The sequence below is a fragment of the Dromiciops gliroides genome, chromosome 6 (assembly GCF_019393635.1).
Source record: "Dromiciops gliroides isolate mDroGli1 chromosome 6, mDroGli1.pri, whole genome shotgun sequence".
Lineage (NCBI taxonomy): Eukaryota > Metazoa > Chordata > Mammalia > Microbiotheria > Microbiotheriidae > Dromiciops > Dromiciops gliroides.
In genome coordinates this window covers 123,876,028-123,901,351 of record NC_057866.1, presented here as the reverse complement: position 1 = coordinate 123,901,351, position 25,324 = coordinate 123,876,028, and the positions used below count along the sequence as shown (strand labels likewise).

The 25,324-nt window shown below is 39.5% G+C and overlaps 1 protein-coding gene across 1 annotated transcript in view; it reads left to right on the top strand.

The window, feature by feature from the left end:
• SCFD2 (sec1 family domain containing 2) overlaps positions 1–25,324 on the top strand; it is a 408,974-nt gene that overhangs the window by 247,324 nt on the left and 136,326 nt on the right. The gene's annotated exons all lie outside the window — the stretch shown is intronic.

The window sequence follows — 25,324 nt, the reverse complement described above, 5'->3', positions numbered from 1 at the left end:
CTGTCCCTGATTTCCCTCAAGACTCAGTTTAGATCTCTCCATCTGCAGGAAACCTTTGCTAGCTTTCCCCTCCACCTCCTCCTGCAATTGCTCCTACACTGTATATGTCTTTACTGTACATAGTTATTTACGCATTGTATCCCCCATTAGAATGTGAGCTCCTTGAGGGCAGATACTAGGTTTTTGTTTGTATTTGTATCCCCAGTATTTACCACATTTCCTGGTCTTTTTTTTTTCCTTAAAAATTCATTTTGATCAGCATGTTTTCTAAAAATTAAAAAAAAAATTAGTCAAGATCAACGATACCAATGAAAATAATACTGGGTTTGCAGCCACAATGACAGAACTTGTACATGGGTTTGAATTTGACTTGGCTACTTGTTTACTCTTACCTTGGGCAAGGCACAATGTGTAGAAAGTGGGATTTGGCCGAGATAGCATCTAAGGACCTTTCTGGTTCTCACTCTAATATCCTCATCGTAGCAGCTGGATTTTTGTTTTTCATGCCCACTGCATATATTGTGGAAATGGAATCAAATCTGTCTGGAGATTCTCGTCTGCCTAGCACTGTGCCAACAACTGAGACCTGTGGTCTCTGATCTTATGGAACCCAAGTTTAGTAGGGGAGATAAGATGTACACCAATGTTATAATGATAGCACAAGGTATAACAGGAAATTACAAGAAGAGGTATACAAAGCTCTGTACTAGAGAAGCAAGAAATGACTTCCTTTAGGGGAATTAGGAAAAGCTTCATGGAATATATGTCATGTAAATTGGACCCTGAAAGGTGGTAGATATGGAAATGATTCTTGGAAAGGTTAAGACATTTCAGGAGAGGGGAAGAGTCTGATATAAAGATATACAGGTGGGAAATTATGAGATATATTAAGAGTAAATAATCGGGCAGCTGGGTGGCACAGTGGATAAAGCACTGGCCCTGGATTCAGGAGGACCTGAGTTCAAATCCGGCTTCAGACACTTGACACTTACTAGCTGTGTGACCCTGGGCAAGTCACTTAACCCTCATTGCCCCATGCAAAAAAAGAAGAAGAAGAAGAGTAAATAATCCATGTTGTCTGGAAGGGTATTGTAGGCAACTGCACACTGAGCATGTGAGTTGTTATGAGGAAAAGGGGGAAACCTGCCTTGTGTCCTTTAAATCACAGTACATAAATGGCCTGGCACTATGTTTCATTCTGCTTAAAATAAACTGAATACATAATCCCTAGATCTGTAAGGTTTTATAATCTTTCCCAGAAAAAAAAGTTTTTAATTAAAAAGGAAGTAGTATCAAAATACACGGATAACATTGATCTCTAGCACCATAATAAAACCATGCCAAAAATCATTGTACAGATGGGGACCTTGGACCTCTCCCTTTTAGTTGAGGAAATGAGGTTCCATGAAGGTGAAGTGACTTGTTGGAGGGAAAAGCTGTGTTAAAAGTTCCATCTGTGATTGTTAAGAAGTGATCAGTGGACTCAACCATCATCAAAAGATAGTGCCAATAAAAGTAAATCTCTAGATTCAAACTTTAAAAAAACCAAACATTTTTATTTATAGTTTTGAGTTCCAAATTTTATCCCTCCTTCTCTCCCTCCCCTCTACCCTCCTGAGGTGATAAGCAATCTAATATAGGTTATACTTGTGCAATTATGTAAGACATTACCATATTAGTCATTTTGTACAAGAAAACTTGAATAAAAGAAAAAATGAAAGTGAAAAATAGCATGCTTCAGCATGTGTTCCATCAATATCAGTTCTTTCTCTAGAAGTGGATAGGATGCTTCATCATTACTCCTTTGGGATTGTCTTGGATCATTGTATTGCTGAGAATAGTTAAGTTCACAGTTGTTGAAACAATATTGCTGTCTCTGTGCACAGTGTTCTCTTGGTTCTGCTCACTTCACTATACATCAGTTCATACAAGTCTTTCCAGGCCTTTCTGAAATCATCCTGCTTGTCATTTCTTAGAGCATAATAATATTCCATCACCATCATATACCACAGCTTGTTTAACCATTCCCCAACTGATGGGCATGCCTTTGATTTCCAATTCTTAGCCACCACAAAGAGAGCTTCTATAAATATTTTTGTACAGATAGGTCTTTTTCTCTTTTTAGGGATGTCTTTGGGATATAAACCTAGCAGTGTTATTGCTGGATCAAAGGGTATGCACAGTTCTGTAGCCCTTTGGACATAGTTCCAGATTGCTCTCCAGAATAGTTGGCTCTTTTCACAACTCCACCAACAGTGAATTAATGGCCCAATCAAACTTTTTTCAACAAACATGCTGTAAAATGTATTACAGATTTTCTTCAGTTAATGAAATCTATGGTTTATTAGACTTTTTCCCACTCTACCTTTTTCTTTTCAGTTTCTAATGAAAATTAAACAAATGATGAGAAATCAGTAGGGCCTGTGTAGAGGCATGCTGCTGCCATCCCCAGCACAATTTTTCATTGTCATTCATACGTTATGACTGACCTGGCTATGGAATCATTTAAAACACCATTCCAATGGGACTCACTGCCCCTTTGTATGATTGTGTTGTCATGTTTCTACAAAACCAATACAGGAAATAAGATGGGACCTCCCCACACGTTAGGTATATGCAGACCTGCAACTAGTAATTCTATGGGTATGGGCAAACACCACAAAAGGTTCCTGCAAACCAGCCTTAGAAGACAGTTTGAGTTGAACTGGGAAGGGGAGAAAACTCAGGAAGAGAATTTTAGACTTTTGAATATCGTGAATGCCAGATCAAAGAGGAGATGGTGTGGATCGCCTTACCCTGGTTAAGTTTCTAGGGTTAAGACATGGTTACTACACAATGGCTGGTTTAAATGCAGCTCATTTAAACAAAATGTCATGCTCTTGGAACACTTGAAGTTCATCCACTTCTAATGAATGGAATGAAAACTACCTGGTCAGCCTGGAAAGTCCTATTCCAGTGAACCTTGGTATTTGAAGACGGACAGAGGTTAGTAAGGGGAAGGAAGTGGTTTCACTGTGTTAGCCTCTCTGACCTGTAGGCCCTGCTCCTCATCTTCATGAAAGGATTTGCCAGGCCCAGGGGGTGTCCAGAGGAGCAGGAATCTGTCATGCTTCTGTGGACATTAGTGAATGATCAGTCCATCCAAAAAACCAGGTTTTTTGTTTTTGTTTTTCGATGTGTATTCTTTCCTTTTAAGAAACATATGAAACATGCTGTCTTTATTAAGAAAAATTCTGGGAACCATGCGGCTCTGAAAGAATCAATTTGTGTTTCCAATTAATTTTCTACAATGTTGTTAAGCTTGGAGTCTGTTTCCAGGAATTGCCTTTTAAAAGTTCCACAGCGCCACCATCCCATTTCCACAAAAATCAGAATCCAAAGTATTAACCTTCTCATTCTAATTTACTCAGAAGTGGAATGTTCTTCCCCAAAATTCAGGATTTGTATTTCCAAGGGTATCGTTGAGTTCTGACATTGCGCTCAATGTCAGATCATCGTCATGTTTATCTTGGATTTCCTCTGCTTTCTTGGCCTGGATGAATTCTCTGGCCACCTGTAACTGATACATGTGTTTCTGCAGTGCTTAGCTATTTTACTGTGAGAAGCAATTTCAGAGCTGACGGAATAACAAAACTTTTTTTTTAATTGGTTTAGGGTGAGGATTTCTTTTTTTTGGTTTGGGGTTTTTTGGTGGGGTTTTTTTGTTTCTTTGTTTTGGTCCTTAATAAGCCTTATTACATGCACCTGTGATGGCAAGACTTTTCTTCTTGGGGTGTCTTTTCATTATTTATTTAAAATGGTTCTTTGCAATTAGTGGGTAGGAGACTGACTCACCAATCAAAATTCTTTGTCCCATGTAGTAGTGTTGGGTTTAAATAGACAGGACATACATAAAATACAGATGCTTGTATGAAAGGGATATTGCTAATATGATCCTAAAACTTGATTGAAAACATGGAATTGAGCTTTTGCTCAAATTATTTCTAGAAACTATTCTTCAAACTCATACTAATTTTCCTAATGGTATGGATTTCCCAACCTTCCATGTTACTGGAATATATCATTAACAAAAGGTATGGATTTATAAAATCTGCCATTTTGCTTCCAGGTTTGTGCTAGGAGTGGGTGTAATACCGAAATCTTTTTGTTTACCCATCAGTGAACTTAGAAAAAAATTTTGTGACTCAGTTCAGTAAAACCTTCAAATATGTTAGGTTTCTTGAATACATTCTAAATACTACATTCAGTATTTTCCTTGTTCATGTTGTTTTTTTACATGAAGATGTTTGCATTCTTAATAAAACTCCTTGGGGGGGGCAGCTAGGTGGCACAGTGGATAAAGCATCAGCCCTGGATTCAGGAGAGTCTGAGTTCAAATTTGGCCTCAAACCCTTGACACTTAATAGCTGTGTGACCCTGGACAAGTCATTTAACCCTCATTGCCCTGCAAAAAAAAAAAATCCTCTTAATATAGATTTGTGACTTTTCCATTAGACCATTATTATACTTTACACTTGTGCTGTGCTTTATACTTTCCAAAGTCTTGTCACGTCCTTTGCCTTAGTGTTTATGTAAACATCCAATATTTGAATTTTTATATAAACATTAATAAGAATATCATTCGGGTTATTTTCCTCTCCTGAGGGAGGAAAAAGAGAAATTTAAACAAAATTTTTTTGAAAAGAGAAGTTCTTATTACCTTTAGATGATTTTTCTGACTGTCATATATTTTATAACTAGGCTAATCTTTTAAACCAAAGGAAAATCCCTTTTTACACCATTCTTTAAACTCAGCAGAAAGCAATGATTTCAAAAAAAGTCTCTTTAACTCCACCTAATCATTGAAATGTATTGAAAGAAGCATTTTCTGTAGGATTTAGCAATTAACTTGCTGCTAGTGTCTTCTCATTTTAAACATGAGTAATGTTAACCTTCTTTTGAATTTATTGTATATGGCTTCTATAGGGGGAAAAGAATATCCTGCTTGAGTTTCCATTTCATTTCCCCATCATCTTAAAATTAGAATGTTAAATACTGTAGATAACAGGCCAACTCTTTGGGTTCTTATCCAAGGAGTCAAACAGAGCCACATTGTCAGGAGGAAGGTGATGGTTTCATAAAGATTCCTTAGTTATGCCCTACTGTGCCCAGTGTCCAAGAGAGACAACAGTGATATGAGAATCATCACTGTGCCATCCAGCCCTCCTTTTACTTTTTTCTTCCACTTGCTACCTACCTCTACAGTATAGAGAATGGTTTTTATTCCTACCCTTTCTATTTCCTTCCCCATTCACCCCATTTTCCACAATGGTAAGGAAAGCAGTAAAGGAAGGTGGAGTTGCTGTCTGGATTTCTATCTTTCTGGTTGTGTAAAAGCCTTTGTCCCACTTTTCTCTTCTCACTGCTGTGGCTCATTTTGGTAGGATGTGATCTTCCCCAAGTTTGGGGAGGAAAGGAAGAACAAAGCTAATGAAATTCAAAGTGTAGAACTTTAGCTTAAAACCTTTTTAAAGAATTTTTTTCCAAAGACAAAAATTAGTTTTAAGCTTTTCCAGATTCTTCTTAATAGGGAAAGTGTGAAATTGCAAAATAACCCCTCTGGCCACATCAGAAGTCAAACTTTACAGCTCAAAAACATTTGGCATTTGTTTAAGCACAAAATGGTAGACTTCTAACCTCTCAGCACTTGGCATTCTGTTTATATTGGAATAGAGTATTCGAAGGCACCACTTTAGGGGTTTCAAATAGTGCTAACAAAGGGGCATAAAATGAATGTAAAACATTCTACCACTGATGTAGCTCAAAGAGGGGGGAAAAAAACCACACCACCACCAGATGCTTCTTCCATTCCTGTGTTTTAGCAGCTTGGCCCTAACTGACCTTGATTAAGCCTGAGGGCAAATGAGGCAACTATGTAAAGGTGCTCAGAGCAGATGGCATACCACAGCCGAGGTCCCTCCTTTTGCCTAACCCAAGAAGCTTTGATATGACATGAGAAATTTGAAACTTTAAGAAAGCTATTTCATTCATTCATTCATTCATTCATTGGTACTGAGTGCTTCCTATATTCATTCACAGCACTTTGTTGGCTACTGTGGGAAGTACAAACATGTAAGGCAGTCTGTTTGGGGGAGATAAGATAAGGATGAAAGAAACACTGAAATAATAATACACGTAATAATACACTCTTGGCCCGAAATGGTACAGAAGACAGGAGCACTAGAGGAGTTCCAAAGGGCAGGAATCCATGAACAGTGTGGTGGTCACAGAAAACCTTTGTCAGGAGATGAGAACTGAGTCCTGAAGGATGGCTGGCATTCTAGGAGCGTGGCAAGCAGGCTGGAGGCACTTGGCAAGGCTGGGACAAAAAGATCTAGATTTTTCTCTGGCACTTAAGTTGTCATCAAGGCACTTAAGCAGGCACATTAGATTGAAACACGTTCATATTCAAGATTTCTAGATGTGATCTAGTATATGATATCTTTATTACAGTAAATGATGCACTTGTCAGGTAGCCAGATCAATAAGTTTAATACATTTCATTTTTACAACTGGGGAAAATGGGAAAGAGTTTAACAGCAGTGCAAGATTTGAAGTTTTTCTTTCTTTAATGATTAAAGTCAAAATATGGCCTATCTGTGCATTTCATTAGTTTCCTTTTGTGTTTTACAAAGTGTCTCCTGTCTGACTGGTACCATATTCTTTCTCTTGTAATAACTTTAGCCAGCCCTTCAGTACCTTGAGCAATGAATGAGGGTACTGTGCTTTCCTGAGGGCCCTACATTTGTTCTGTGCAGTTGCTGCTGGTGACTCAGGTGTCTACATGAGGCACCTCACCAACCCCCATGTAAAACTCTCTCCCTCTTAAACTTACTTTGTATTATTTCATATATACTTTCTTCAGAGAGCTTTTATGCTTCCTTTTCCATTTGGCCAATTTGGATTTTCAAGCTGTTGACATTTTTTTTTCATGACTTTCCTGCATCTCATTTCTCTTCCCATTTTTTCCTCTACCTCTCTTCCCTTATTTTCAGAGCGCTTTTTGAGCACTTCTGTGGCCTGAGATCAATTCATATTTTTCTTGGAAGCTTTGGATGTAGAAGCTTTGACTTTGTTACCCTCTTCTGAGGGTGTATTTTGATCTTCCTTGTCACCAAATAAGTTTTCTAGCGTCAGCATTTTTCTTCTGTCTGCTCATTTTCCTTGCCTATTTCTTGACTTTTAACTCCTTCTTAAAGTGGGGCACTTCTTCCACGGCACACTGTCCCAAGCTTCAGGGGTCCTAGGTGATATGATTTAAGGAGAGGCATGTTCTACACTCCCCTGGCCTGTGCTCTGGTCTTATATATACTTTGTATATACTAATATCTGAACCTATTGTGTTCCATAAGTAAAATGTAAATTCCTTGAGGGTAGGGACTACTTCATTGTTCTTTTATCAGGGCCTTGAATACACTAAATTAGTACTTAATAAGTGTTTGTTTAGTTAGGATCACTATTATAGAAGAGACCAGCAGAGCTCCAACCTAATCTTCATTTTATAATTGAGGAAATTGAGGCCCAGCAGGGTTAAGCATCTTGTATCATGTACCTTAATCCTCTCTTTCCTGAGCCAGTATGCTCTTTCCACTGTCTCCATTCATTTTTTCAAATCTGGTTCATTAAAAACAATTGTTTGACTTTCTCTAAGTTCCCAATATCATGTAGAATAAGGAAGAAGAAATATGGTTCCCTTGAAGTCATTTTTGTCTTCACTTCCACATGCCGCAAGAGATTAACCCTAAGGGTGGGCAAATACTTATTTAGAACATGGGAACTGTTCCTGTTACTTGAATCAAGTAGCTCATTTCCTATGCAATGCACTCTACTATGCCTCCATAGCATGAGTGTAGACTTGTGAACGAGGCCTGCTTTGTAATCAAGCCTGAAGTTTTGGGGGAGTCATTGACTTCTCAAGAGCTTCTGATGTATCAGTAAATGAAGGAGCTGGACCAGATGATCTTTAGGGCTCCCTGCAGCTCCAACATCTGATGATTCAAAGACGTCCTACGCCTTACCAAATGCCTGTGAAGGAGCGAAGATTTAATTTCAACTTTGGGGAAAATGGTACCCGTACCATATCAGTAATTCTGTCTGGTATACTGGAAAGACTTGGTTTCTTAGCATTAACATTTGAGGAGATTCTCATTTGGTAAGAAGGGGAAGAAGAGAAAAGCAGTGCTACATTTATCAATCTCTCCCTCCACTGTAACATGATTTGAAATTCAAGAATGCACGACAATATAATTGTTCTAAGGGGCTTATGGATGCTTTTGTTAAGAAACTTCTGTGTGTGTATGTTATATACCAGTAAGATGCCAAATGTATTTATATATGTTTATGGATTTCATTATGTGTGCTTATTCATAAAGAAAGGATTTTAACAAATTAGCATAATAACTTTAAATTTATAAAAAGCACAATTTTACATGAACAAACCTTTTTGCTTGCTTCCGGAAAATAAGAAAAACTTAAGCAAAAAAAAAAAGCCTCTCCTTCTGACTGTGCACATACAAGAATTCTGCCAATGGATAGATAATTGGTTACCTAACAGCAGGGAAGAGTGAAAGCAAAAAGGATGGTTGTGTTTTGAATGAAATACTACAGCTTGGAATTGCTTCCTTCCTCCCATGGTGGTCATCTTAAACTGCACCTATTGGGTATTCTCCATTAGCAGCGCAGGGGATATTAGATTTTCTATGAACTTTTTTTTTTCAGTTTGAAAAATGTATGCTGTTTGCAATCAGTTAAAATGGATTCCATTTTTTACAGATTAATGCAGAGATAGTTTACTTTGGTTTTGATCTTATAATTCATTACAAAGTGTGTTTCTCCTGTCTGTTTTTTGTCCATGACAACTTTGAAAGACATATTTGAGTGTGTAAATGTGATCTGAGGAATTGAGAAACGTCGTATGGTGTTTATGAGTAATAGTATATTTCTAATAAGAAGTTGGCCCACCCATAAGCAACCCTTCTTGATGTTTTCTTTGCTTATTTCTTTACTCCCAGTGTTGATCAATATTTTCATTACTTTTTCTTCCTGGTGTTAATAACTTGTTTGATTACATTAGGTGAGGTCCTAGTTACTTTAATTGTTCAGCATATCTTCTTATTTTTCTGATTCAGTAATGATTTTGATATTTGCTTGGCCAGTGGGCTGACTGTATGTAAAAATATCTGCTTTAGAAATTACTCCTTCATCAGCTAAATAGTCATTTATAGTCTATTAAGATGTAGTTGATTTCATTTTTTTGTGCAGATAGTGCTTAGTGTCCACTGCCCCTGATATTCTTCTTGAAGAGAGTCCTCTATACAGTGTTTCAGGCCACTCAGAGGGCATTGGAGAGGCACTTGTTGGGCACTTAATGACAGTGGAGTACAGTGGCCTAACATCAGAGGTAGAGAATAGAAAAGGAGGTGGGATGATCTTGTAGTAAATGTAAGAAATAACAGATGGATATGTTCCCTTGGTGCCCACACACTGTCAAGAGAGCTAGAGAAAGCCATTCCTTCTCCTGTCCATGTTGAGTTCCATGGAAGATTTGGGTGATGGGGGCATAGATGAGATTCACACAAGATGAGAAGGCATGGAAGGATTCAAATCTGCACTGGATCAAAAAGAACACATACATAGAATGAATCAAGTAACTTAGATTAGGAAATCTGCCTCACTCAGCATCTTCTTCCCATTTCTCCTACTCATTTTGTCCTCTTAGGCCAAGGAGAATAAGTCTACTTCCATGTGCCTTTGACAGGCCTTCCAGTGTTTGAAGACAAATCACAACATTTCTCTACCCCAAAGATAATTCTGACTGTTGAAAGTGAAAAGGGTGGGGCAGCTAGGTGTCGAAGTGGATAAAGCACCAGCCCTGGATTCAGGAGTACCTGAGTTCAAATACGGCCTCAGACACTTAACACTTACTGGCTGTGTGACCCTGGGCAAGTCATTTAATCCTGATTGCCTTAGGGGGGGGGGGGAGAAAGTGAAAAGGGCTACAGTGAGTCCTTATTTCCTGTCCTGTAACTTAGACCCATAAGATTTAATGCTAGAATGGACCTCAGAGATCATACAGTCCAGTCTCCCCGTTTTACAGATGAAGGCAATAAGGTCCAGAGGATAAATTATTCAGGATCACACAGGTCATAAGTGGAGGAGCTGGTACTGGAACCCAGATGCTCTGACTCCAAATTTACTGTCTCTATTCTACCACACTGTTATAACCTGTTCAGTTTGGTTATTGTGAAGTCAGAGATATAGGTGAAGGGAGCAATGTAGGGAAAACCAAAGCAGAGACTACCCTCCCCTGAAGATGAAAAAGAAATCCAGTAAGAAAGCAAATACTTCTACTGTAACATCTTTATCATGAAACTGACGACAGTTGTCAGCCTGGGGAGAAAGCACACAAATTGCACATAAGCCTGCTGAGAAAACATCTTCAGAAGCTCTTAACTCAGAGGATAATGACTTCAGTTTTCTAACTGATGTTTAGTCATTTTTAAAAGTTGAGTTGTATACACTTCTGGTTCCCTGTTGTTAAGCAACAGTTTAGTCCACTGATTTATCAGCTCCAGGATGTGGGGGAGGGAATAGACTCTCCCCAACACTCTAGCAGAGCCTGCCTTGTCTCATCTTTCCAGAAGGAAGAGATACGGTTCTAAAAGAGAGTCTAGAACTGTGGCCTTCTGGGGTCTGACCAGAGTTCAGTTCTCTGGCTCTGGCCTCCTTCCTTCCAAAATTGTCACTTTAGGAAACTACCACCTGGACTTCCCCAAGCATACTTGGCATCGTGTTTGAATAACGCTAACAGTAGGCCATACATGCTTGGTTTTCTTCCTCACTTCCAATCTGCAGAATGTTAGATCCCAGCTAGACATAAGTTAGTGCACCAGGGCTAAGAAGAAGGATAAGAATTGGGAACTGAAAGCTGAGAAACTACTGGAGTCAGCTCAAGATTAGAAGGATGGGCGGGGGTCCCCTTATAATTTGGCCCCCTACACAGACCCACATTCCCTAGGCCATAAACATCAATTGAGCCCTTTATCATGTACAAAATGCTCAACCAAATAGGAGTGAGTTTATTATTGACTATTAAATCTTCCCTGCTCATCTACCTGTGAGCCAAAGATGAAAAATTCCATAAGAATAAACAATCTTAAAACCTTAATGTTGATTTATTCTATATTTTAGAGAATTTTCAGATACTACCAGGCTTATAAACTTGAACACTTTGAGTAATCCCTCCAATGGTGGAAGTCACAAGTAATCCACACCTCTGTGTGTGTGTGTGTGTGTGTGTGTGTGTGTGTAAGTTGTTTGTTCATGTCTTCTTGTAAATGCACCATGGGGGGCGGGGCGGCACATCCTCTAAGAAAGTGGTCTTAAAACATTTTGGCATCAGGATCCCTTTACTCTCTTAAAATGTATTGAGGATCCCAACAAGGTTTTCACTTCAGTTCAGTAAACATTTATTTTCCTATTCTGTGCCAAGCACTGTGCTAAGTGCTGGGGATCCAGATAAGAAAAAGAAAGCCTCTGCCCTCAAAGAGTTTATAATCTAATGGGAGAAGACAGTGCACAAAAGGAAGCTCAGAAACAGGAGGGAGATGCACCAAGTGGTGCCTAGAGTGGAAATCAAGCAGAGCCCCTGATGAAAAATGGAGAGTTCCCTGGAACATTCTGGAAGTGCTGAGCCCTCCTCAAAGGAAGACTTTGGGAAGACTTTATTATTATTATGTTTGGGGGGGAGGGGGTTGTTTTGTTTTGTTGGGGTTTTTTTGGGAGGAGTTTATTGCTCCGCCCTTCAGCCTTCCAAGCAGAGGGGAGACGCCACTGAGGGGTTTGAGGAGATGTTCCATAGTCAGAATGGTGATGAGATTTTTATTGGCTTATGCTGGGGGAGACATAAAGTTCATGGAGTCAAAACCAAGCACAGCTACTGACTGAAAATGGAGGGTTACCTTTTATGTGTCAGTTGTACCTGTATCTACCGTAATAGAAATGAAAATATCTTAGTACTATGATGAGAATGGTTTTGACCTGGCATATCCCCTGACAGTCTCTTGGGGACCCCCAAAGGCTACTACTCTGAGGGACCTTTCTCTAGTACTTTTGACATTATGTGGGCACACAAGCTATTCATCTTTTATCTCTTACCCTTACTACCTGACTGTCCCATCTCCACATCCAGCCAGCCATCTTTTGCAGGTATCTTTAACACTGCTTCTGCTGAGTAGTTATTTGTGGGACTATACTATAGCTTCTTTATGTTCGCTGTCTCTCCATTTTACTTAGGATTACCTTTGTGATATTCCATCATTCAGAGCTATCCAGCATCAACAGAAGAATGTCATTATTTAAAAAACCAGACCTTTGTTACAGGGAGAAACTTGGGGCCCATCACTGTGCAGTTTCCCCAAAGTCAATCCATCATACTTTCCTCCTCTTATTCAGTTCCAAACCCAGATCATTGTCCATCTGTATGAGTGACTCATTTAAATTACCTTGTATTGGGGCAGCTAGATGGCGCAGTGGATAGAGCACTGGCCCTGGAGCCAGGAGGACCTGAGTTCAAATCCGGCCTCAGACACTTAACACTTACTGGCTGTGTGACCCTGGGCAAGTCACTTAACCCCAATTGCCTCACCAAAAAAGAAAAAAATTACCTTGTATTTAATATATAACTATAGCCATCTATTTATATATAAATATAGATATGGATAAACATGGCCATAACTATAATATTTACTTACATGTATATGTGTTGTCTCCCCCCCCCCCGCCCCCGGCAGTAGAATATAAATTTCTTGAGGACAGATACTTTTTATTCTTGTCTTTATATCTTCAGCACCTCGTATATTGTCAGTCCCCTGGTAGGTGCTTAACAAAAGCTTTTTGATTGATTGATTAATTACAATGTCTGTCCAAGATATATGTAGTAATAGACCAACCTTATGGATTTCCCATCCAACTTCAATAACATCATCTGGACAATAGCTATTCTTAATTCATTTTGGTCTTCCTGAATAGATTGGCCAAACTGTTGAGTGATTTTGGATATAGATCCGAAGGCTCATGCTTGATGGGATGAGCGCAAGGCAATCCACAAATGAGAGTATCTGGAGAACCTCACCATCTCCGGGTAATCCCTCTTCCATTTGGTTTCTGCCTTAGATGTCCTCCATGACTGTGGTACACACCTTTGGCAAAGCCTGTCTCCTTTTATGCCCCTCTTACTCTGTCTTCCACAGAATCACATAACACATGCTTGGAAAACATGTTATTGGAGGAGAGCTTTTAAAGTTTCATTTTCTTTCCTGAAGAACAACTCCCTTTTTTTAAAATAGTCAATAAACAATAAGCACATTATGTACTTTTCAAACAGATGTGTGACTATAAAAATGTAATCGGCTATAGAATATTGCATTCAACAGCTTGCTTATTTATTCCCTTTTCATGTCTATATCAAGGATGCTTTCCATATCACATTATAGTGGATAGTACACTGAACTTGGAATCAGAAGATCCTAGGTTAAATTCTACCTTGGACACTTACTAGCCTTGCGACCCAAGCCGAGTCATTTCCCTTCTTTGTATCTCAATTTCTTTATCTATGAAATGAAGTGATTGAACTTTATTGCCTTTAAGGTCCCTTCCAGCTCTAAATTTATGAGCCTGTGTGTGATATGTGTTTAGATCATTCTCAGACTTATTTTGGATTATCAGAATGCTTAGGAATCATTAGTTACAGGACTTGTATTGTCCCGCTCACCCAGCCATCCTCACCCCCTGTGAATATTACCTGTGGCAGTAAACAGAAAAGACGCGGTGGAACCCACAGTTCTGTCTTTCCTTTCCTCCACTGCCAGCATGGACTTCTAAGAAAACTGAAGAGATTCCAGTCATTCAGTTCAGTTCAGTAAGCAGCACTGCATGAGCAAGTCCTATGTGCCAGGCACTGTGCTCGATGCTGGGACAGATAGGGATACAAAACAGCAGTCGCAGCAACGCCTGCCTCACAGAGCTCACATTCTGCTGGGCGGGAAGCGTAACACACACCCAGAGAAGTCAACACAAAACATGTGTAACAGCAGCCGTCCTGGCCCTGCTGCCTGAAGACCAGGTGTGTTACATTCCACTCCTTCCCCAGGGTTCTCCAGTGTCCTTAAGGAGTTTGGGAGCATCTCGTCTCTGCCATTGGTTTCAGCCCTAACTAATGGCATTCTTCCCATCTCCCATTCCCTACACTTCTGTTTCATTTGAACATCTAACAGTCAGATTGGCTTTTACAAAGAACATTTATTTCAGAAACATATCAAGAATAAATATACAAACATCATAATGCCTTCTAGAATCAGGTCCCTGGTATCCCCTACATGGGTTCCCCATCTTAGATGATCTGGGCACGTGTCAAAGCCCTCTTACATGAACAGGACAAATATGGAATTTTTGCGGCGGGGTGGGGGGGGTAGGAGGGAAGGACTAACAAGCAGGGAAATCAGGAAGGGCCCTTTGAAGGAGGGGAAAGATCTTGAATTTTTTTTAACTCATAGCTTCTTACAGATCTACATTTGATTTATTTAGGCCCAAATCACAAGAACTCATTTATATTTCCATGACTCCTTTCCATACTCAGAAGAAAACAAAACAAAACCAAAAAAAGGCAACCACTTTCTTATTTCTTGTCATTTCTAAAGGGGGAGGGGGGCAATCCTTCAAAAAGAGGAAAAAGGGGGGCAGCCAGTCCTGGATTCAGGAGTACCTGAGTTCAAATCCAGCCTCAGACACTTGACAGGTACTAGTTCTGTGACCCTGGGCAAGTCACTTAACCCTCATTGCCCTGCAAAAAAAAAAAAAAAAAAAAGAGGAAGAAGGATTTTCAATGCTTGTTCTTTTTAACATGCATGTCTCTGTAGTTAACTCACAAATGACATCCGTTTGCAATCCAGACCTTCTTTCCAACACACCAGAGATAATACTTTTCATATTCCCAAGGCTAAAAGAGTAAGAAGTTATTCTCAGAGAAGAATTTCCGACAAAAATCCAAATCACTTAAAACAGAGGACCTGACAACATCTCCGGTGGCATTAGCAATTGTGCTATGTAATACACTGACCTATAACCTCGATTCATTTTTCACTCTGGGATCCTGGCATCCAATGGTTTGGATAGAATTGTCCCAGTAATGTTTCCCATCTGCTGACTTGGCATCACTATCCATAAGGTGTCACTTGGCTCCCTATCTTATGACTCCCAGTGCCAAGACTGGAGGCTCTGACAAAAGAGAAACCATCACATTTGTCTGTTGGCACTGTTCATTTTATCTCAACAGAACAAGATTCTTCTGATTTATGTAAGTACAAGCTACTTGAAAAAAAATAAAGAAATGCAAATGTAGTCAAAAGGTTTTCTCACAAAGTGTGATGTAATAATCATTTTCCACTACTTTCAGTGAAAAGTGTATGTGTGTATATACAGCCGAATTTGTGCCATATTGAGGTATAGATGTTTGAGTTAAGTGCTGCTCTTGCGCCCTTTGTTAAATTACAGATAGTTGCTGCCAATAAAGCTTTCTTAAGTCAGAAACTACCACTGGTGTTTTTAGGAAAGAACAGAAATATTGTCTACTTCAAAATGGGCTGACCCCAAGGAATGGGTAAATCACGGGAGGATGAGAAGGTGGGTTCTACCCAACCTTTTCAGGAATAGCCAATCATGGGACTTGTCCCCAACCTAGCCACACCTCCTCTTATCCTCAGGCTTTCCTACACTACCCTCTCCATCCACTGTGAAACTTCCCAGCTTTTTCAGAGCCAGATGTCGGTCATTCAGGCAGTTGTAATCCAACTACCTGCAGCAGCAACTGCTCAGGTGCTGTTGAGAAAAATTTTCTCTTCACCTCATGTCTCCCAGATTACCCAGTGGCTACAGCAAGAGCCTCTCAGGGTAGACACCACTAGTTACTAAGGTTGGCCCCTGCCCCAACCTTATCCTTTTGCACATTGTGAGTTGCACATGATAAGCAGCAGACCACAGTTCTAATTAGACTGTCTCCCACCTTGCACAACCAGCACCGCCCCCCTTATCTAAACTTCCCTCTTTTTGACATGGGTACTACTGTCCTTCCCTTGTTGCCTTTCATTCCTCCTTCTACCTCACCCCCCCCCCATCTCCACAGTTGCCAAAATTCTTTCTCATTTACCACCACTTCCCTTGAACCTGTCCCCTTATCTCACTCTACTCACACAAGCACTGCCCTAGTTTAGGCCCTTATTTCCTGTCCCCTAGACTATGGTCTCCCTGCCTCAAATCTCTCCCCTTTCTAATCTCTCATCCACACAGATGCCAAAGTGATTTTTTTCTAAACCATAGGTCTGACTGTGTTACTCCCTTTTTCAACAGACTCAAGTGGCTCCATGGTCCCTCTAAGGTCAAATGTCATTTCATCCTCTTCAGTTCATAGGCCAAAAGAGGCATTGCTGACGTCCTGCTTTGGTTCTCAGATCAGTCTATGCCAGAAACTTGTTTCTTAACCACTTATTATGACAGACACTGTGCGCTAAGCATTGAAGATACAAAGACGAAAGCAAAACATGCTCTCTCCTCGAGAAACTTGCCTTCTAGAGGCAGCAGGGTGGTACAGTGACAAGAGCTCTGAGACTAGAGTGAGGAAAACCCGAGTTCAAAATCTGCCACATTCTCTAGGTGTATAACCTTGAGCAAGTCACTTAGTTTCCTCAACTGTAAAATGAGGATCATAATAGTACCTGCTTACTGCCCAGGCTTGTTATGAGGCTCAAAGAAGATAATATTTACCAAGTGTTGATCACAGTGCCTGCCACAGAGTAGGCACTATATAAATGCTAACTATTATTATTGTTGTTGTTGTTAATGAGGGAGAATACCTATCAGTAGGTTCATTAAAAACACATAAAAGGCAGACACAAAAGTAACCGTTGTAGAGCTGAGGCACCAGCATCTTTGAGAACAGAGAAACCTCCTGGAAAGGGGGTAGTATGTAGCTCACGTGTATACATTTTTATGGTTTAGAAATTACCTATTACCATTTTAGAGATAGGAAAAATGAAACTCAACTAGATTAAATGACCTAATCAGGATTTCATGGTTAGTAGGTATCCGAGCTGAAAGTGGAACCCCAGTCTTTGTGTCAGGGGACCTGGGTCCTACTCTGCTTTGTCGCTTACTAACTGTGCGACCTAGGACAAGTCACTTAACCAGATGTGCTAAAATCTCCTTGTTTAAAATCCAATGCTGTTTCCATATGCCATGCGGGCAGCTAGGGAACACAGTGGATAAAGTACTGGGCCTGGAAGTCAGGAAGACTCCTTCCTGAGTTCAAATCTGGCCTCAGACACTTACAAGCTGTGTGACCCTGGGCAAGTCATTGAACCCTGTTTGCCTCGGTTTCCTCATCTGGAAAAGGAAATGGCAGACCACTCCAGTGTCTCTGCCAAGAAAACCTCAAATAGAGTCATGAAGAGTAGGACACAGGGGCAGCTAGGTGGCGAAGTGGATAGAGTACTGGCCCTGGAGTCAGGAGGACCTGAGTTCAAATCCAGCCTCAGACACTTAACACTTACTAGCTGTGTGACCCTGGGCAAGTCACTTAACCCCAATTGCCTCACCAAAAAAAAAAAAAAAAAAAGAGTAGGACACAACTGAAATGACCAAACAAAAACACATTATTCTAGTTAGGCTTTAGCGATAGAAAATTCTAGAAAAATTCGAACTAAAAAGATTATTCATGTTAATTTAATATGAAGAGCACAAGAATCAAAGAGTCAGAAGAGCCTTCAGAGCACTCTTGTTCTATAAAAATAACCATAAAGGAAATTAGTCGACCAAGAATTGGAGATGCTGGTTGCTAATGGTGATAGCGTAGGAGGAGAAGAGACATTATAAATCTTGGCATTAAGATTAGGTTACAATGGACAACAGCCCAACTTTGACTTCTGGGTTAGGAATCCGTGGTTTGGACTCACCAAATTCTTGTAATCTGGTTAGTCAAATAATGGAAATTTAGACAAAGCCTTCTGTGCCTGAACTTTAAACCTTTTGAATAGCTTGTCTTATTCCAGTAACAATTGACATTGCTATGGGGTCCAAAGCAAAGATGTCAGCAATGATTTCCCTGGCTTGTCACCAAAGACCAACCACATTAATCTACATCAAACTGATGACTGATCCCATTAGAACCTTCGTGGAGTGGACTAGTGGAGGAGGGACCATGGTTTCATTACCTTACAAATTGTCCTCAATGTCTCCTCGGAGCTGGTTACAAACAAACAAAAAAGAGATTCTGATAAAAGCAGTGGTAGTTCCAGTAACATCAGCATATCCCAATCACATTTTTGCAAAGCAGCCAAGATTCTTTCTGCCCTCTAAATACATCAAGTGGAAATTGAAACATTCAAGTGGGTTATCAGCCTGCTGTATTTTTATAGGACGCTGTTTTATGAAATAGGGGCATGCTTACTAACTGGGTCAAGCCCAGAAAATGCCTTGTGAGAGCCCACGACAGCTGATTGTTTTGTGACTGCCAGCAGTCCAGAGGTTAATGTGAACAAATGCTAACGGCCAGAGAAATGGTCTGCGTGAACCCAAGCTGTATTCATCATTATTAATGAATGAGGTCAGGCTGGCATAGGTTTGGTTATATTTCTGTTTCCTCAACAGCCTGTGAGGGGGTTGAGTGTGATCTCCAGTGTGGACAATTCAAGGGTTTCTTTGTAGGAAATGTCTGGCTAGCAATAAAGGAAACACAAGAATGCAAATTGCTCCCATGGAATGGACAGTTTTCTTACTGATAATGAATTTGATAAACTGAGTACAAATTCCTCTTACTTGACTTTTTCTGTGTACTTGGTGTAACTAAAAGAGAAATCAGCTGGAATCAGAGAATTTATCATTAATCTTTTATTATAAGAATGACTGACATTCATCTAATGCTTTAAAGTTTGCCTAGCATTTTTTGAATCATTATTAAAGTTCATTTTTAATTTATGGAATAAAACAAGCATTTCATAACTTAGTACAACAAAAAAGATGATTGCACATGAAACTGCAAGTCTATTATGTACAACTTGCTATTCCTTTCAAATGTACAACAAAATTTTCCTATAAATTTCGTTTTCTTTCTTCCCTCCCTCAGAGGTGGCTACCATTAGACACAAAGAGTGCATGTGTGAAATTATTTTATATACACTTCTGTTTATCAGTTCTTTCTCTGGATGTAGATAGCATCTTTCTTTGTGTTTTTACAGTTAATTTGGGTATTTATAATAGTCTAAATAACTTATTCATCTAAAGTTATTCTTAAAACAATTGCCTTTACTGTATACAGTGCTCTTGGTTCTGCTCATTTCACTCTTCATTATTTTGTGCAAGTCTTCCTAATGCCTACCTTTTTACAAGCATTACCTTATTTGAGTCTCACAACAGCCACATAAGTTAGGTTTTGTCATCTCCATTTTACAATTAAAGAAACTGAGGTTCAGGGAGGTTAATGACTTAGTCTTGATCTTAACAGCTTAAGTATTTGATATAGGGTTTTCTTGGTCCTAACTGAACACTATACCATACTGAAGATCCTTAGAAAAATTTTTAAGCATTCAACTAAATAAGCATTTTATTATCAGATCATCTAGTCTCATCTCCCTTCCCTTTTTCCATGTCAGAAAACTGAGGCCCATAGCGACTAAGTGATTTGCCCAACCATATAAGTTCAAACCCAGGTCTCTTTCTTTCCAGTCCAGTATTCTTTCTAAAGAATCTGAAATATGTTAACATCTGACTATTGCCATCTAGAAGTCTTGTCAGGCTTTCCCTTCCTGGTTTCCCAGTCTCTAAATGTGCCCCTCTCCGGATCTCTCCTCCACACTACCAAGTCACCATCCAGATTCACAGCTCTGACCACATCATTTATTCCCCTGCTAAAAACTTCAGTTACTTCCCTCATGCTTATAAGGAAAAAACAAGCAACAAAAACTATTCAACTTCGGAGTCAAGCCCTTGCTTCACAGTCTAACCACGTCCTACTACCTTTCCTGATTTATTTTCTTCTTACTCCCCTTCACACATACTGCATTCCATCCAAATCGAAGTGATAATGGTTCCACTCCATCCAAATTGACCGGCCCCCTCTGGTCTCTGTGTATTCACACCGGGTGCTCCTTCCCTCCTTATCTCCATCTGTTGAAATCTTCTTTCCCAGGGCCACCTCTTCAATCAAACAAACATTTATTAAGTACCATCTGTATGCCAAGCATTTCCTCCCCCTCTCCATTTTCCGTTTATATTGCCAGCTCCTTGGTAGCAGGGACTAGGTTGGCCTTTATATATTCAATGCCTGATCAAGCCAATTCACCTGGTAGAATTTAATAAATGTTTGTTAAATTGAAGCCATAGACAGATGTAGCATATTATTTTTTCCTCTTTGGGGGCTCTCATATTGTTTGGAACACTGATGAGAACTTCAAGATGCTGATCTACTTGGTGGAAGGCGTCCCTTTCTTTGGTCTTTTTTCAGTTCACCCTCTGAAGAGCAACAGGACTTGCTCTGCTTTGAGAAGTCAGGGAGATAGGAAGCTGTTGGGGGCAGAGGAACTATGTGGTACTTATCTTTCGTTTTTCCCAGCACCCACCACTAAGACTTGGACAATGCAAACATTTAACCAATGTGTAATGGATAAATGAGTTGGTGAAACTCCCATCTGTTTCTTGCTGTTCGTTACAACTCCCATAGCATTGAAATGATATGTCAAGAAATTATGTCAAGATTCTCTATGTGAGAATACCTAAATTATGGTAAAGCACCATCGTTATTACTGCTAAAACTCTTACTGCTCCTCATCCTCTCCCCTGAAGGCCAGGAACTACTGTCTCCCCTCCATTTCTGCACCCCCAGTTCCCAGCACAATGTCTTCAATGTGTTAGGTGCTTAATAAATGTTTGCCCAATTGAATTAACAATAATTATACAACATTGAAATTATAGGTGATATAGTTTTAAAATACAGTTGAGGTGGTGATCAGATGTATATGGTTTGAGTGAAAAAACCCACATCAAACTTGAGGAAAATTTATATTTCATTTGAAACACATTCTTCGTTGTCAAAAACTATGATTATAGACTTTCTAGCAGTTGACCTCATCTATAAAACCAGGGGGTGGAACCAGATAATCCCAAAGGTCCCTTCTTTAACATTCTGTGAATTACTCAGTTTAAATGTCAGAATCAGGTCTTAAATCATAACTAAAATGGGCAGTATGGAGTTGATTGTACTTCATATATTTATTTCTACCTACTCATATTCCAAGTTTTAAAAAAATGTACAGGTAAAGAGTAGCTAAAATCATCCTCAGGGTGAGAATGTTAGTAGTTGAAAGATGCTGGGTTTAGAATGGGAAAACCTGGGCACCTTGAACAAAGACTCTTCATCCACCTTGTGGTGTGAAAAACAAAAGGAGAGAATATTATTTATCTTTCTCAGCCTCAAGGTTATCATTTTCAACATGAAATTGGGGCTGAACTGCATGATTTCTAAGATTATATGGCAGCCATGTTCTTTTTTTTTTAACTGCTATCATTATTGTTATTATTCCAATCCTGGATCCCACAAAAGTCCAGTGAAATTTGGGGGATGCCTCTCTCACTGCTTTAACTCTAAATGTTGTTTAACTTCCCCCTCCCTTCCCTTCTTTCCCCTCCCCCTGACCCCATCTTGCATTTTTTATATTTAAAGCCAAATGTTTTGAATCCCCTCATTTTCTGGGTGGAATGTTGCCCATGTGTAGAGCTGTCCTCTCCCTTGGCCAATTTCCCACCTTATTTTAAGGAAGAGGAAAATATAGTCTATTGTGTTATAATTAGTCTATGACCTACCCAAATATGATTTTTATAGACAACCTCAAGAAGTTTTTCTTATTCTGTGTTTGGTAGGGAAATCATCAGAAATTCAGAGGGCATTAAAATGTAGTATTGGAAAAGATTAATGTTTTCAACGAATTAGAAGATTGTTTTTCATTTAAAAATGCCATGTAAACTCTATATCCAGCCTAAATGTTCCAAAAGTAGAATAGCAAGCTTTCCTTCTACCAGCCTTCTAATCAGAACCTCTTGCTCATCTCTGTTTGTAATTCTACCCTTAGTCTAGAAGTAGGAAGATTTAGAGTTCCAGGTGCTAGTCATTGCACTCAAATCTAGAAGCCCCCCACCAAAGGGAAAAAAAAGAATGTTTTAATTAAAGTCACCTTTGGATGCAGGTACCCAGGACACAAGATTTGTGGAAATTATGTCAATGCTATCAAGACTTTTTAATGTTTTATACTAGAGCAGGCATTGTAGTAGTGTGCTTTTTTATGAAAGTTTTTTTTAATCCACTTGACAATTGAAAATTATTTTAGTTCTTATAGTTTGAAAGGGATTTTCTTTGCCTTCCTGATGAAAATCCGGTTCCTGTTTGATCCTGGAGTGCTCATAATATGCTCCATTTGTGACATCAGATTCAATTTCCATGGCAACCGACTGTAAAGTTTCAAACATGGGATTATTGACTTTGTTTTAAACTCTGGTTTAAGGACAGAGTTAAACGTAGGACCTGGCTCTGGCGATGTCCTTTTGATCATTTTTTTTTCAATTCTAATTTTTTAATGTTTTTTTTTTCAAGAGTCCTTTAAAAGAAAATGACTGAGTCCCCTTTAAGAAGTCCTGCCTTCTACTTACATAAATTCTTTATCTGACTGACTTTGGTCAAGCATCTGAACTTTAGGCTGGACAAACATCTGCATTCCTACAAGGGCAGCTGTCCTTCACGATGTTAGATAAATTCATCGCTCTCAGCGAGTCCCTCACAGAGATAGAAAGAATTCAAAGCTTGGCAGCTGGGGGAAAAAAAGAAAAAAAAAAGAAATATCCTCTCATTCTTTAACCCAGAGCGCCTCCTTGTGGTGACACTGAGTCACTGCCAAGCTGAAGTTAGGGCAATCTTTAAGAAAGAGAGCTCTTTTCAAGATTTCTTCTAACCCATAAAGTTTAAAAGTTCAAAGAAGACAAAGTGTGGTGAATATGGTTTAATGCAGACACTCACGTGTGGGACTTTGTAATAGCGTGTATGCTGACAAAGTTTTCTGGTGCATAGAGATGGGGAGATGATGCTACTGTTAGTAGGATTTGAATTCAGGGTGATTTTTCCAGCAGTGATATTGGGTCTTCCTGTGCTCGATTTGTCCTTCTTGTGGCAGCATGAACTAGAGGGAGACTGGTCAGGGTGAATGCAGTTGTAAAGACAAAATTGTGCAAGGGACTGACTTGGCCTGTGCTCTCAACCAACTCGGAGTATATGATTAATCTGTATTACGGTGTTTTTCTATACTTGCTCCTTAAAAATTGCCTTAAGTATAGTGTGCTTTCCTTAATGAGAAACTGAGGTAGCAAAGAGAGAACCCTCACAGAAAGCCCATCATTTTAATATGGTGCCTCTCCACTCTCCAGACTTGCGGGAAATGGGGGCTTTGTGTTTGTTTGTTTTGCTAAATCATTAGCTTGTAATGTCTAACTTTTATTTAAAACATCTGCCACTAAATGATGACCCAGTGGTGTACTAGTAGCTCTTAGCTGTGCCTGCTAGAAGCTACAGGCTCTGATAGCATGTAGTCCTACATTACCCTGGTGGGCAAGAAGATGATAGTTTGTGTGTGTGTTTTCCTGGAGCAGGGATTCCCAACTTTTTTTTTTTTTGAAGTGGTTTCTTGACGTTTCTCCCCTCCTAAAATGTTGTGTGTCATAAAGCAAAAGGAAGGAGAGGTGAACTTTGTTTTGACAGTTAAGCCTCATATAAGTTGCTAAGTACAGAGCACATGCTCCATCTCAATATTTGTCCAATTGAAATCGACTTTCCAACCCACTAAGACAATGGGAGACCCCCTGAGCTGTTGTGAAACCTGAGATGAGAAGAGCAGGCATTGACAGGATGAAACTGGTGTGGAGTGTTACATAATATAACCACCCACCCCATCTCTCTAAATAAAGTGAATATTATGGGAAAGCTTGGATTCTGGGTGTGACAAATGAAAACCAAAGATTATATCTTTTTTTTTTTTTTTCGGGGCAATGAAGGTTAAGTGACTTGCCCAGGGTTACACAGCTAGTAAGTGTCAAGTGTCTGAGGCTGGATTTGAACTCAGGTTCTCCTGAATGGGGGGGGGGTGCTTTATCCACTGTGCCACCTAGCTGTCCCCTAAAGATTATGTCTTAATAGCATTATCATCCTCTTAGATTTAATTCATTGAGGACATTCACTTTTTAAAGTCCCCCCAGTCATCCTTTTGAGTAGAATGATCTCTTTTAAATTGGATCAATTGAATTGCTGAACTGACCAGAGATTTTCTAATCACCCTAGTCTACTTACTTCATCCTAGAAGGAAGGCAGGCAGGCAGGAAATAAGCATTCATTAAACACTTACTATGAGCCAACCACTGTGATAAGCAGTTTATAAATTATTATTTCATTTGACCCTTGTAACAAGTAAGTGTTTGGTTTTTTATCATCCCCATTTTACAGTTAAGGAAACTGAGGCAGACAGGGGTTTAATGATTTACCCAGGGTCACACAGCTAATTATTGTCTGAGGCCCAAATTTGAATTTGGGTCTTCCTCATTCCAGAGCTCAGCCCCAGGCAGCAGAGCTGACAGTGGCTGGTAGAAGTTGCAGAGAGGCAGATAAAATTTAGGCTTTGTGTAATTAAAAAAAAAAACTTTCTAAAATAGTTCTCCATAGAACTACTCAATTAACTAGCAAAGGAATTAATGAAAGAAGAACAGACTTCCTTCAGAGATGGGATTTCCCCTTACTTGAGCGTTCCAAGCCAAGGTATGTTACATTGGAGATTCTTGTTCTGGGGTCCTCTTCCAACTCTGAAGATCTATGTGTTGGGGGACAGGGAAGAAAGGGGGAAATCCACTCAGAGAACTCAGTGCGTTGGAAAAGAAAGGAATCTTCTTCATCGACTGCCAAAATCTCTTGGACTTTATTTCTTCTATGGAAAATTGAATACAAATGCAATTATTACAGGGAACTCTTGCATATTAATGAAGGTTCAGTTGTCATGAGCATATGATTCAATCATATAAGCAAGCACATGACCTTATGTCATAAGTGTGAGGTAAAGACAAGTTTACTTTAGGCAACATGGTACAATGGAAAAAATCACTGGCTTTGGGGTCAGAGGCTCTGGGTTCAAATCTTACATCTGGATACTCACTACCT